Source organism: Rutidosis leptorrhynchoides, chromosome 10 (assembly GCF_046630445.1).
Source record: "Rutidosis leptorrhynchoides isolate AG116_Rl617_1_P2 chromosome 10, CSIRO_AGI_Rlap_v1, whole genome shotgun sequence".
Lineage (NCBI taxonomy): Eukaryota > Viridiplantae > Streptophyta > Magnoliopsida > Asterales > Asteraceae > Rutidosis > Rutidosis leptorrhynchoides.
The window spans coordinates 169,316,349-169,332,275 of NC_092342.1; the positions used below are offsets into that span (position 1 = coordinate 169,316,349).

Consider the following 15,927-nt stretch of genomic DNA (forward strand, 5'->3'; position numbering starts at 1 on the left):
CATGAAATGGCATTTCTCCCAATTAAGAACTAGATTTGATTGTTCGCATCTAATAAGCATTCGTTCAAGATTAACTAGACATGATTCAAATGTATCACCGAAGACTGAAAAGTCATCCATGAAAACTTCCATGCATTCTTCTATCATGTCGTGAAAAATCGCCATCATGCACCTTTGAAAGGTTGCAGGGGCGTTGCAAAGTCCAAATGGCATGCGTTTGTAAGCAAAAGTACCATAAGGGCACGTGAACGTGGTTTTCTCTTGGTCCTCGGGTGCTATTGGAATTTGAAAATATCCGGAAAAACCGTCAAGAAAACAATAGTAACTATTTCCGGCTAATCTTTCCAATATTTGATCAATAAAAGGTAAGGAAAAGTGATCTTTTCTGGTGGCGTCATTTAATTTTCTATAATCAATACAAACACGCCATCTTGTTACAGTCCTAGTAGGAATAAGCTCATTTTTTTCATTTGTGATGACAGTCATGCCACCCTTTTTAGGTACGCATTGAACTGGGCTTACCCATGGACTATCAGAAATTGGATAAATTAAACCTGCATCTAGCAGTTTAATAATTTCTTTCTTAACAACATCTTGCATATTAGGATTTAGTCTTCATTGGCGTTGCACATACGTTTTATGACCTTCTTCCATAAGGATTTTATGTGTGCAATACGAAGGACTTATTCCTTTAATATCATGAATCTTCCATGCAATAGCTGGTTTATGAGCTTTTAACACAGAAATGAGTTGAGATTTTTTATTTTCAGTAAGAGAAGATGATATTATTACAGGTAATTCAGATTCACCATGTAAATAAGCATATTCCAAATGGTTTGGAAGTGGCTTTAACTCTAATGTCGGTGGTTCTTCTATCGATGATTTATATCGATATCTGTCTTCTTCTTTTAGCATTTGAATTTCTTCTGTTGTTGGTTCATATCCATTAGCCATAAGTGTAGCTAACATTTCAGCTTCACCAATTGGTTTAGTTCCTTCTCCTAAAGAACATTCTCCTGTTCCTTGTAATTCTGGAAATTCTTCTAACAATTCTGCATGTTAATCTATAGTTTGAATATAATAACATGTATCATCTGCAGATTACGGTTTTTGCATTGCTCTATTAATAAAAAAGGTAACACTCTCGTCCTCTATACTTAGGGTAAGTTTCTTACCTAACACGTCTATTATTGCTTTAGTCGTGTTTAAGAATGGTCTTCCTAATATAAGAGGAACTCGAGAATCTTCTTCCATATCCAGAATAACAAAATCTACTGGAAATACTAAAGTACCAACTTTAACTAGCATGTTCTTCATTATCCCTCTAGGATATTTTACTGCTCGATCGGCTAGTTGTATGCTTATTCGTGTTGGTTTCAATTCTCCAAGGTCTAGTTTAGCGTATAGTGAATACGGCATTAGATTTATACTAGCACCTAAGTCTGCCAATGCTTCTATTGAACTAAGACTTCCCAGAAAACATGGAATTGTGAAACTTCCTGGATCTGAAAGTTTTTCTGGAATCTTATTCAACAGCACTGCAAAACAATTAGCATTCATTGTAACAGCCGAGAGTTCTTCCATTTTCTTTCTATTTGTGATTAAATCTTTCAAGAATTTAGCATATCTAGGCATTCCTGAAATTACATCAATGAAAGGAAGATTTACATTTATTTGTTTAAACATATCCAAGAATTTGGATTGCTCGGCTTCAAGTTTCTCTTTTCTCATTTTACTCGGGTAAGGAAGTGGTGGTTGATATGGTTTAACATAAGGTTTAGCCTTAACTGTGTTATCTTCATTAACCTTTTCAACTACCGGTTCTTTTTCCTTATCTTGTTCAGATTGTGGTTCTTGTGGAGTAGGAATAGTTTCATCAGAAATTACAGGCATTTCAGGTGGTTTAAGTGTAACACCACTTCTCGTGGTAATGGCTTTAGCTGTTTCATTCCGGGGGTTAGCATTTTTTATCACTAGGTAAACTTCCCGGTTTTCTTTCACCTATTAACCTTGCTAGGTTGCTTACTTCTTGTTCTAAATTTTGAATCGAAGCTTGTTGATTTCTAAATGCTTGAGCATTTTGTTCATTGGTTTGTTTATTAGATGTGAAAAACTGTGTTTGAGATTCAACTAGCTTCGACATCATATCTTCTAAATTTGGCTTTTTATCATTGGTTTGTGGTGGTTTGTTTTGAAAAATAGGTCTTTGCTGGTTGTAAGTATTATTGGATACTTGTTGATTGATTGGACCTTGTTGGTTGTTGTATGGAACATTTTGGTTATAATTCTGATTTTGATTGTAAATTGGTGTTGACGGTTGATAATTATTCTGATAATTATTTCCAAGCCTTTGGTTTATGTATGAAACATTCTCTCTTTGTTCCATTGTTAGTTCAATACTGAGACAATCTTTTGTCAAATGTGGTCCTCCACACTGCTCACAACTAATTCGTATTGAGTGGATATCTTTAGTCATCTTTTCCATTCGTCTCTCGACAGCATCTATCTTTGCGGAAATGGAATCTAAGTCATGGCTAGAATCGGCTCTAGCTGCTTTAGATGATCTAAAGATATCTTTTTCTTGGTGCCACTCATGTGAGTGGGAAGCAGTGTTATCAATAATTTTGTAAGCGTCAGTTGTGGTTTTCTTCATAATGGAACCACCAGCTGCTATATCGATATCTTTTCTTGTAGTGATGTCGCATCCTTGGTAGAATATTTGTACTATTTGACAGGTGTCTAAACCATGTTGCGAACATCCTCTTAATAACTTTCCAAATCTTTTCCACGCTTCATATAGAGTTTCATTTGGCTTTTGTGTGAATGTAACAATTTCTCCTTGAAGTCTTACGGCTTTAGATGCCGGAAAGAATTGTTTAAGAAAATTTTCAACTAAGACATCCCATGTATCAATCGCCCCTTCAGGTAACGATTCTAACCAATATTTGGCTTCTCCCTTCAAAGTCCAGGGAAATAACATGAGATATATCTGTTCATCCTCTACTTCTCGGATTTTAAATAGAGTACAGATCCCGTTAAAGGTACGAAGATGTTCGTTTAGATCTTCCTTCGGTGCACCACTAAATTGGCATTGATTAGTTACCATGTGTAGAATTTGTCCTTTGATTTCATAATCTGGCGCATTAATGTCAGGTTGAGTAATTGCATGACCTTGGCCAGTGCGTTTAGCTCTCATTCGGTCTTCCATACTTAGAGGTTCCAGATTTTCCATGATTGAATTTGTTGAATCTGAATCACTAGAGGATTCTGATTTAATGGTTGGTTTCTCTACAATCTTCGTTTGAATGATTGGTGGTTCTGGAGGAAAGATTAATGGTTCAGGATCTCTGAATTGTCCCTGAATATCCTCCGGATTCTCAATTATGAGGGCGGGTTCAAAAAATGGATTATCGGGAATTTGAATTGGAGTACTTGGTCGACTGGATGACGATTCTAAAGAAAAATCAACGGCGACAATATTTGCTAGATGTCTTGATCGAGTTACAGGTGGTGAACGTACAAAAGGTGGTGAACGTTTTGCTCGGTGCATTCACTGAATATCCTATTAGTTATAAAAATAAGAAAAATTATATAAGTTATCAAATTAATAGACTTTTCTGATTTTGCCCACGTTTCGAATAGCCAAAAGATGCAGCAGAGGGGCAAGATTCGTTTGGTCTCAATATAATTGAGTACTGTTTGGTTCCAATAACCCGGTCCACGTATAAATCCAACTATTACTACGAACCAGAAAATGGATGTCTATCAATTTAACCACTTAAAATAATTTTTCGTTTTGAAATTTTAGAGAAGAAATAGAAAAAAATTCTATGTCCTATAAACTAGAGCGTCGAGAAATAAGAAAGAAAAAGATTGCGCGTCGAAAAATGTCGAAAAATAAAAGGTCAAAAAATAAAAAGAAAGTAGCGCGTCGAAACTTAAAAAGGAACTAAAAACTAAGAATTAAAAGTTGTGTCTAAAAGTATTAAAGCTTAAAAGAAAAACTATATCCCAAATGGCAAAAACTTAAAAAGTACTAAAATATAAAAACGGCGTCGTAAAATTCTAAAGCACCTAAATCTTAGTCTAAAGAAAAAGCACTTAAGGGATTTTACGGCAAAGCCTAAAAATCTAGAGCTACTATGGCAAAATACTAAGTTTAAAATTAATTACGAACGAAATACAAATATTACGCTAAAACGAATAAAAAGATACAAAATATAAAAATAAACTTAAAGTTGTAAAAAGTACAATTTTTATAAAAATATTATTTTTATATTATTTATTTTATAAAAGTATTAATTTTATATATTAATAAAACTAATTAAACTAAAAATACAAATTAATTAAATAACACTAAAACTAAATATTAAATAAATAAAAACCTAATTAGGGTTTAATTAAATAATAATAATAATAATAATTACGTAATTATTGCTGGAACCAGTCAACTGTGGCGTGTCAGACAGCTTCATGCGGTCGCATGAAATTTTGCCTTCGGGCTCATGCGATCGCATGAGCTAGGGTTTCGGGCCAGGTTCTGGGCTGCTACAGTACCGGGCCGTTTGATTTCTTTTATTTTATTATTTTTTTTGTTTTTCTATTTTAAATTAAATAAAAAAATAACTTAAATAAAAATTTTATTTTAAAAACTAAAATAAAAATACTTTTATAAATTTTTAACAACTCTTAATAACAAATATATAGATTTTGTTTTTCTTTTTTTTTATATTTTTGGTTTTTAATAATTAAAACGTATATTTTTACAAAAAAGGAACTTTATAAAAATCTTTTTTTTTATATTTATATTTAGCGTTGCGCTTTCGGCGTTTAACTTTCCCCGGCAGCGGCGCCAAAAATACTTGATGTGTGCTAGGTGGTGTATAAAATAGTTATATTTTTACAAGGAAATACTATTAAATACGATACAATTTTACACAAGTGATTTATTTATTTATAGAGTGGTTATACCTAAACCTTGCTACAACACTTATAGGCAGTGTACCTAATCGTACAGTAGTGTAGTTTTTAGTAAGTCCGGTTCGTTCCACAGGGATTTTCAAAACAAGCTTAACGCCATATTTTTTAACTTATATTTGTAAAAATACAAAAATATATAAGTAATATTATTATTATAAAAAAGGGGAGGTTTTTTACCGTTTAATGACCGGTTTGTCGATTTTTAAAACTTTAGTCTCAGTTAAAACCTAATGTAAAATATTAAAAATAAATATAACTTAATTTAAAGAGTAAAGTAAATAACGATAATGAAATTGCGATAAATAAAAGTGCGATAAAATAAAATTGCGATAATTAAAGAGTACGATAATTAAAAATGCAATTAAATAAAATGACAATAAATAAAAGTGCGATAATTAAAAGTGCAATTAAATATGAAATATATAAATTATGCTTATTTAAACTTCCGTAATCATAATGTTTGACGTGTTGTTTTTAGTTTATTCCCATGGGTTAATTGTTCTTTGTCCTGGATTATTCAATATATCCATACGGATTTGTCCATAATAGTCCATCAGTCATAATCATAAAATGAGGAAGTCTTCGTCAAATTATTCTTATTCCCAAAGTCAAATATTCCAACTAATTGAGGATTCGAATTGTAACAAGGTCTTAAGACTTTGTTTAATGAATACACCATGTTATCGACTGCGTGTAGTCCAAGGTTTTACTACTTTGTTAACAATTACACCAATTACCCTTGAATGTAATCCACCCCTGTTTCAACAAGTCTATTAACTATTAATCCAGTTCCGTGTCAGGTAAATTGAACAATTATTGGTATTTATAGATATCCCGCCCACCGTACCCAGTCAAGCGTAAGTGGTTATATATAAATACGTCAAATTATAAGTCTATGTATTAAATTAACGAGGTATTATTTAGTTAATATAAAGCCCATTAATAGCCCATAGTCTAATTTCTACAAGTGTCGTTCTTTTATCCAAACCCCAATTAGGGTCCAAAGTCCAATTACCCAATTTTAATATTTAGCCCAACATCACGATTACTTCGGCATTAAATAAGCATAATAATAATTTAGCTACGAGACATTAAATTAAAAAGGTTGAACATAACTTACAATGATTAAAAATAGCGTAGCGTTACACGGACAGAATTTCGACTTACACCCTTACAACATTCGCTAACATACCCTTATTATTAGAATAAAAATTAAAATTATAATTATAATTATAATATATATGTATATATTATACGAGTGAGATAGAGAGAAAGATATATGGATGTGTAAAAGATCGCTCAAAACTGCGAAATTTATAGCATGTGGCCTGCCTTTTTGGCTCATGCGATCGCATGAGATTATCTCATGCAGGCCATGCGATCGCATGGCCTGGGATTCCAGCTCACATGTCTTTGTTTGCATTCTGCCGACGGATTTTAAATATAAATATAATATATAAATAATTTTAAGAATTATTTAAATATTATATTATATTTATGTGCATAGTTGACTTGTAATTTTTAGTCCGTTGCGTCGAGCATTGAGAGTTGACTTTGGTCCCGGTTTCGGATTTTCGAACGTCCTTGCGTATAATTTAATATCTTGTACTTTGCATTTTGTATCTTGTACTCTTGTAATTTTGAGACGTTTCTCATCAATAATTGGAACCACTTTGATTGTATTTTGTACTTTTGAGCTTTTTGGTCGTTTGCGTCTTCAATTCGTCGAATCTGTCTTTTGTCTTCACCTTTTATTATTTTAACGAATATTACTTGTAAATAGAACAATTGCAACTAAAAGCTTGTCTTTCTTGAGGGATAATGCTATGAAATATATGTTCATTTTTAGCATTATTAATGAGGTTAGTTTCGCAAGCTTCACTCTTAAAGATAGAGCATTAACTTGGTGGAACAACTTGGTTGGTAGTTTTGGTAATGATGTGGCGTGTGGTTTGACTTGGAATAACTTTAAAGAGAGAATGATCACCCGTTATCATCCCCGGGGTGAACTTAAGAAGTTAGAAGTTGAGCTTAAGAACTTGAAGATGAAGGGCACTGAATTAGATGCCTATGAACAAAGGTTCTTCGAGTTGACCTTGTTGTGTCCTAATACTTATGCTGATGAGAATCTTAAGATTGAAGCTTATATTGACGGGTTATCTGAGAAGATTGAGCATGGGGTTGAGTCGAGTGAGCCCCAGACTATTGAAGCTGCTATGTCTATGGCCCATAAGCTTAATGATAAGATTTTGAGGAGAAGTAAGGCAGCTGTGACTGATGCAGTGAGGAAGTTGTTAAGAAGGCTGATAATGGGAAAAGGAAGTGGGATAATAACCGCAACCAGAACCAAGGTCAGCAGAAGAAACAAGATACTTCTGGTGCTAATAACCAGAATCAGCGTGTTTGTCCTCGATGTAATAAGGCTCATGATGGCTATTGTATGGTTACTTGTAAGAGGTGTTCCAAGCAAGGACACATTGCTAAAGATTGTACGGTGCTTATGTCGGGTACTGCTACTCCTGCTACAGGTGGTGGTAATAATATTGGTAATAATGGTGGTAATGATAATGGGAAGCCGAGAAATGGTGGTAGTCAGAGAGTTTGTTATGAATGTGGTAAGCCGGGGCATTTCCGTGATGCCTACCCTAACAAGAAGACTACTGAGAATGCACGTGGAAGAGCGTTCAACATTAATGCCAGGGATGCTGAGGAATATCCTAAACTTGTTACGGGTACATTCTCGGTCAATGATTTATCAGTTTATGTACTATTAGATTCGGGGGCTGATTTGAGTTTTGTGTCGAGTAAATTGATTCCAAAAATCAAAACTTCGTTAACTCCTCTAGACAATACTTATGTTGTAGAGATAGCTAATGGTAAAGTGCTTACTTCTAAGACTGTGTATCGTAAATGTAACATTAATCTGACTGGTAGAGATTTTGAGGTAGATTTAATACCGATTGACCTAGGCAGTTTTGATGTTGTTATTGGTATGGATTGGTTGTCTATGAATCGTGCTGAGATTGTGTGTTATGAGAAAGCTGTTCGTGTTACTAATGTGGTTGGAGAGCCGCTGATGGTTTTTGGGGATACGAAATGCAGACACTTAAATCTTATTAGCTGTTTGAAAGTTCATAAACATCTTCGCAAAGGCTGTCATGCTATTCTAGCCCATGTTGTTGATTCTGATAGAGAAGATAAGAGCGTTGGTGATGTTCATATTGTTAGAGATTTTCCCGAGGTATTTCCCGAAGATTTACTTGGTCTTCCGCCACAACGCGCGGTAGAATTTCAAATCGATCTTGTTCCCGGTGCTGCTCCTGTAGCACGTGCTCCTTATCGACTTGCGCCTTCCGAACTTCAAGAATTGTCGAGTCAACTCCGTGAGGTGTTAGACAAGGGTTTTATTCGTCCTAGTTCGTCCCCTTGGGGAGCTCCTGTTCTATTTGTTAAGAAGAAAGATGGTTCGTTTTGTTTGTGCATTGATTATCGTGAATTAAACAAGCTTACAGTTAAAAACCGTTACCCTCTTCCTAGAATCGATGATCTGTTCGATCAGCTTCAAGGTTCGTCTGTTTATTCTAAGATCGATCTTCGTTCCGGTTATCATCAACTGCGTGTTAAAGAATCTGATGTTTTGAAAACTACTTTTCGCACCCATTATGGTCACTATGAATTCCTTATTATGCCGTTCGGATTGACAAACGCACCTGCTGTGTTCATGGACCTCATGAACCATGTGTGCAGACCCTATCTGGACAAATTCGTTATTGTATTCATCGACGACATCCTTATTTATTCTAAAAGTGATGAAGAGCACGAAGAACATTTGAAGTTGGTGCTTGATCTGTTGAGGAAAGAAGAGTTGTACGCTAAGTACTCTAAGTGTGCTTTCTGGCTAAGAGAAGTTCAATTCCTTGGACATATTGTTAGTAAACAGGGAATACAGGTTGATCCTGCTAAGATTGAGGAAATCGAGAAGTGGGAAATTCTGAAAACTCCTACTCAGGTTCATCAGTTTCTAGGGTTGGCAGGTTATTATCGAAGGTTCATTCAAGATTTCTCTCGTATAGTGAAACCTCTGACTGCTTTAACGCACAAGGGGAAGAAGTATGAGTGAAAGGATGAACAAGAGACTGCTTTTCAAACTTTGAAGAAGAAGTTGACTACCGCTCCGATATTGTCACTGCCTGAGGTTAATGATGATTTTGTTGTTTATTGTGATGCTTCGCGTCAGGGCTTTGGTTTTGTTTTGATGCAATGAAAGAAAGTTATTGCGTACGTGTCACGTGAGTTGAAGATCCACGAGCAGAATTATACAACCCACGATTTAGAGTTGAGAGCTGCTGTGTTTGCACTTAAGATTTGGAGACATTATTTGTATGGGGTCAAAAGTACAGTGTACACAGATCACAAAAGTCTTCAACATATCCTTGATCAGAAACAGTTGAATATGAGGCAACGAAGATGGGTTGAGATGTTGAATGATTATGATTGTGAACTATTATATCATCCGGGAAAAGCCAATGTTGTGGTCGATGCGTTAAGTCATAAAGAGAGGGGTGAACCAACCTCGCAAGGCAGATTCTTGAGGCACAACAAGAAGCCTTGAAGGAGGAGAATTTTGTGAACGAGAAAGTAAGAGGCATGGCTAAGAATTTTGAGATACGAGCAGATGGTACTAGGTAATTTGTGGGACTTCTTTGGGTTCCGAAGTTTGGTGATCTGCGACAACTTGTTTTAGATGAGGCTCATAAGTCTAGGTACTCTATTCATCCTTGTTCAGGAAAGATGTATCATGATCTTAAGGAGCTGTATTGGTGGCCTAATTTGAAGGCTGATGTGGCTACTTATGTGGCTAAGTGTATGACCTGTGCTAAGGTTAATGCTGAACATCAAAAACCGTCAGGACTGTTGGTGCAACCTGAGATTCCCGAGTGGAAGTGGGAAGGTATTACAATGGACCTTATTACGGAGTTACCAAGAATTGTGGGTAGTTATGATACCATTTGGGTTATTGTTGACTGACTCACAAAGTTAGCTCATTTCTTGTCGATTAAGGAAACAGATTAGATGGAGAAGCTTACTCGTTTGTATTTGAAGGAGATTGTCTCTAGACATGGTGTTCCTTGGGAGCGTGAAGATCAGATGAAGAGAAATAACCGCATTTGTTCCCAGATGCTGAGTCAACCCCTGCACCTGCTTAAATTTCGGGACGAAATTTCCGTAACGGGAAGGTACTATAACGACCCTACTTTTTCCGTTATCTTTTACTGTTAATTATTTAACGACCGTTAACTGTTATTCATGCCACGTCATTTTCATGACCTATATTATTATTTTAATAATAATATATTAATTATTATGTGTTAAATGAATATTTGTATTCATATTTTAAATCGTACGTTTCTACTTGTCGCGGATTTCTATCCGGCAAATCTTTTCTATTTTCAAACCAACGGTCAAGCTTTTGGGATTTTTAAGTCCAAATTATTTTAAATATGATATTTTAATTTCATATATTTATATATAGTGTTTTTATATATTTTTCGTCGCGTATTTGTTATCTCTCCGAATTTTCAATCGCGTAGTCGTGTTTTCTCGTTTCGGGTTTCGATCGGACATTCGGGCCACAAGGACTTTACCAAATAACAAAAGTGGGCCATGGGATCCACCCCACACCCTCCAATTGGCCAAACCCCTTAGATGGGGGGGAGTGCCTTTTCCTTTTTCATTTTTACACTATTTCATTTTTCATAAACCTAATTTTCTAATTTTGCTCTCAACACTTTCTCCTCTCCTTTTTTGTTTCTTGGTCGTCGCCTACCACACCCATCATCATCATCATCATCATCATCTTCATTCAATCAAGAGCTTGGATCCTCTAATCGTTTACACAACCGCGTTCATCTCTCTGATCTCTACACGCTCATATCTTTCTTTTCTCGATTAGGTTATAAACCCTAACCCAAGCTTTTGATTTTTCTTATATTTTACTGTTTTTATATGTTATTTTGATAGTATGATGCTTATATGTTATTGTATTGTTGATAGTATGCGCAGAAATGCTCGATTATACATGTTTTCAGTTTGATTGTTTTGGGACAGCAGCTTGTTTGTTTATTTCTGTAAAATAACTGATATAAAAGTGAAATTAAAGTGTTTAGATGAGTTCCTCTCATCAATACATTAATTTTAGACTCCGGATTCATGTTATTTCGATTCCCGGAGCTCTAGATACGATTAAAATGGTGTTTAATTAAAATTAAAATGTAAGAACGAATTGGTACAGGTATGGTCCGACTTTGTGACCACTTTTGGAGTATTTTGGGTGTACTAGTGTGTTAGGATTGATGATTGGATGAACTTTCATGTTCGGGTTATCGAAATCCGAGCCACGGATCATCCGTTATGACTAAAACATGTTTTTGAACGGATTAAAGCTCCAAGTTGAATAATGGCTATAGGTCACGACTTGGTGGCTGTTCTTGGGGTATTCTTGAGTACACTAATGTGTCGGGTGGGTTGGTTAGGCGAAGATATATGAGACTTGCCGAAAACTGATTCCCGGGGCTTAAGTTATGACCCGATGAACTTTTAATTAAAACTTATGGTTATTAATTATGACTTATGATATAAATATTGAATTTCATTATTAATAAATTACTTATGATATAAAAAGTAATTATTTAATTTAAGACTTATGATATATATATATATATATATATATATATATATATATATATATATATATATATATATATATATATATATATATATATATATATTTATCATATCATTATTAATTAATTATGATTTAATTAAATATTTACTTAAACTTATGATTAATAATACTTTTATTATTAATGAAAAATACTTATGGTAAGTATTAAACTTGTATTATGAGATTATTATAATAAGACTTATAATAAGGATTAATTAATTAATTAATTATTATAAGGCTTAGTTATTATTTAATTATAATTTAATTATTAAATACTTATGATTTAATAATTATAATTAGAAACTTATGATATGATTAATAATTCATTATTATTTAATAATACTTATGATATGATTTAAAATTTATTATTAATTAATAATACTTATATTATGATTAATATTTAATTACTTAATTAAATACTTATGTTATATTAATTATATAATTTAAACTTATGTTAACTTTAATAATTCATTTTAATTTAATTAAACTTATGTTATGACATAATTATACATAATTGACTTTAAATAACATGATAACCTATATTATTATTATAACCTATACTTTTAAAACTAATGTTAACTATGTTTGACTAAGGTTGACTTTTGAGTTGACTTTCGGTTGACTTTGACTTTCAATTGACTTTTGTTGACTTTCTAATTAAGGAAACTTTCCTAACTTATAAACTTTCAAAAAATAGAAACTTTCTAAATATGGAAACTTTCCAAATATAGAAATTTTCTAAAAATAGAAACTTTCCAAAAATAGAAATTTTTCTAAAATAGAAACTTTCCAAAAATAAAAACTTTTCTAAAATAGAAACTTTCCTAAAATAGAAACTTTCCAAAAATAGAAACCTGCTAAAAATAAAAACTTTCTAAAAATAGAAAGTGTGTATCCGTACGCTGTTCCGATCAAATCGATGCATGTTGAGTGTTGTTCTATGTCTACTTGCAACATGTACAATAGCTATCATACTAAGACTTGACCTAAGTTAGTTATTTATATCGACCTGCTTTATTTATAGGTCGGCGTTGTGATCATTCTTGATCACTTTACTTCATTGTTGTTCGCATTTTTGTCTGGTTACTTCATTTGCTTTAAGGTGAGTTATAGTCCTATTTTTACATACTTTTCAAATTATATTTTTGGGATGTGATTACATGTATTTTATTTTTACGTTTAGACACAAGTGGCAATTAAAGTTAAATTATTCATTATGAGTTGAATAAAAATATTCCCTAGTCTGGTAACTGTAATCACTGGTTTCTACTAGTGAACGCGAATCCTACGGATAGATCTATCGGGTTTGACAACCCCATTTCGAGCTAGTCGCGCTAGCAATTTATAATCGGAATGTTTAGTACTTCATATTTAGTTGAAGATACACTTGTTCAGTGTACATTATTATTGTGTTTGCCAAGGGTAAATAAAAGGGTTAAGTGGTTACCAGGTGGCTCATTGATAATGAAATAATGTTTTATGTTTTCTAACATTTTAAATCTTGTGGTCTAAAGCTTATATGTTTATTTAAACCTATAATTCACTCAACATTTTTGTTGACAGTTTACTCGCATGTTTTCACAGGTACTTGAGTTTGTTTGATGCTTCCGCTGTGTTAGAAGAGTCTGCATGCATTTGGGCAGATTTTGTTAAACATTTATGAAACTCTGAACTTGCATTCTATTTTTGAATAATTTAAACTTGTGGGTTTAGGTGACAATCTTTTAATGTCAATTTTGGTTATTAATATGTTGGGTTGTTTAAACTACATATTTTGGTATGTTTCCTTTTTGGGAAACTTTTGAAACAAAAGAATGCAATGTCATTTATTAAATTCATTTAAGTTCGATCAAGCTGTGGGACCAAGTGACGAAGCCGTTAAGTGTATTGACGGGTCCATCACAATTTCCATGATCTGCATACTCCGAATATCCTTCCACTTTATTTACTTTTCCGTACTTAGGACCATTAGCTTAAACCAACTACTATCCTTTATCTAGGTAATTTAAATAAAAGACAATTATCCGCTTGATCTTCAATTCGTTAATCAATTCAAGAATACGACACTAGGTTAACTTACACCTTCTACACCTTAGAAAGTAAAAGTAAATTTAGGTCCCGCACAATATAAATAAACAAAACCACTGTTTGCTACCCTGATCAACTGAATCCGACGTCCTGTGGCCTAACGACACCGCACGAATAAAACCGTCCATTTCGGCCATATCATAGTAGTAACAAGTTTTCTGGCGCCACTTCCGGGGATCGAATATTTTGATTGAGAAAAATTTTAAATAGACAAAAGTATTGATTGGTGGTGTCTAATAAAGACATACAAACGGACTTGGTTGTTGAATTTTCCGAATAGTCTCCAATTATATTGCAACTAAAAGGATCCTGCCTCTCCGTAGTCGGCCTGGCCACCTAGATACAAAGTAATCTGTAAGAAGTCCTATCAGTTAAGATATCCGATAAGGTTAGCGGCCGAATTTCAAGAATAACTGTTTTTATTAATTTATCGATCCTTTTAGTCAATTAATATTTTCTAAAAGTTATTTTTAAGTCTTTTTAAACAGAAATTCTAAAAATGGAACAACAAAACACCCTTGCTTCTATGCATAAGTCATGCTTAGAGGAAAGAGGAGGACCAATCACCTTAGGAACCGAAGGAAATCCTGAAATCAGTTCACACATGATTAAACTAGTCAGTATGATCTGTAAATTTCAAGGATTACCGATTGACGATCCAAACTTTCACCTAAACAAATTTATCAGTCTGAATGACTCTTTTAAGAAGGAAGAAAACGAGAAAAACATTGTGAAACTTCATCTTTTTCAATATTCTCTGCCTACACACGCTTTAGCATGGTTTGACAAACTTAATCCGAATTCATTACATTCATGGGAGGAACTAGCCTTCAAGTTTTTAAACAAATTTTATCCACCCTCCCTACAAACCAGTTTAAGAAATGACATCACAAACTTTTATCAAAAAGAAAATGAGTCATTGTGTCTAGCATGGAATAGACTAAAGGTGATGCTTAAAAGATGTCCCAATCATTCGTTAAGTCAGGCAGACATAATCTGTACGCTTTACAATGGTTTGACCAAGGATGATAAGACTCTCCTAGACGTTGCCTCGCAATGCAATTTCATGTCACGAATAGCAGACGAAGCATGGAATCTCTTAGACACAATAGCTGCACAACAGGAAGATTGGAGCAATGAAGCTACTGAGAAGGATGACGTCTTCACTCATATGGTAAAAATGCTAGAAACTAGGTTACATGATCTCACCCTCACTCTTCAAAGTTTACCAATTCCTAAAAACACCGATGCTACTAGAACCAATCTAAGGTATCCTTACCCTAGATGGGCACATAAACAGCAAAATAGCTCGGACCATAATATAATATTCCCATTGCACAAACCTAATCTCCACTCTAAGGAAATTTTAGTTAAATCTATGAAAAAGCAATACATGATAAACCTTCAAGTCATAGAATGTCAAAATAAGTTCGATACTTTGATAAAGACTTTTGAAGAATTAATAACCAATTTTCGGCTTACGCTAAAACGTTTAACCACTAAAGTTGATATAGAGTGTAGTGAGTTTGATGCCCTAGTAATCACTAGAGGTGGGAAGGAAACAACTGTTAATATACCCATACAAGATTTTTCCCGATAAGGAACCTGTGTCAATTGACCCAGTTTTCAATCCACCGGAACCTATCCCTCATAAGGCCCCGGAAATTATTCCGCGCGCCCGCATACCTTTCCAAGGTAGGCTTAGGAAGGAAAAACAGGAAGCGCAATTCGCTAAGTATTGGGATATTATCAAGAATATTCATTTGAATGTACGACCAGTAGATGCTTTAGTAGACATGCCAAACTGCGCTAAATTTTTCAAAGAACTACCTTCCAACAAAAAGTGATTAAGAAAGATAGTTAGCTTGCCCTTAAATGAATAATGCTCATTAGTATTACAACATGGTATTCCCCCTAAGTTAAGAGATACAGAAAGATTTACGGTACCTTGCTACCTGTAAGATGTACAAATTAGAAATGCATTAGCAGACTTAGGAGCCAGTGTAAACCTATTGCCCTATTCATCATTCAAAAAGCTAGGATTAAATGACTTAAGGCCTACTAGAATGACTATCCAACTCGCGGACAGATTAGTTAAGATTCCTTGAGGAATAGCTAAAGTTGTCCTAGTCTGA

At 34.0% G+C, this 15,927-nt stretch overlaps 1 non-coding gene across 1 annotated transcript; it reads right to left on the reverse strand.

Annotated features, from left to right (window-relative positions):
* Window positions 1–14,663: 14,663 nt before the first annotated feature.
* On the reverse strand, window positions 14,664–14,770 carry LOC139873972 (small nucleolar RNA R71). The gene has a single exon (XR_011767680.1). It is a non-coding gene; the product is annotated as a small nucleolar RNA R71 (small nucleolar RNA).
* Window positions 14,771–15,927: the final 1,157 nt, after the last annotated feature.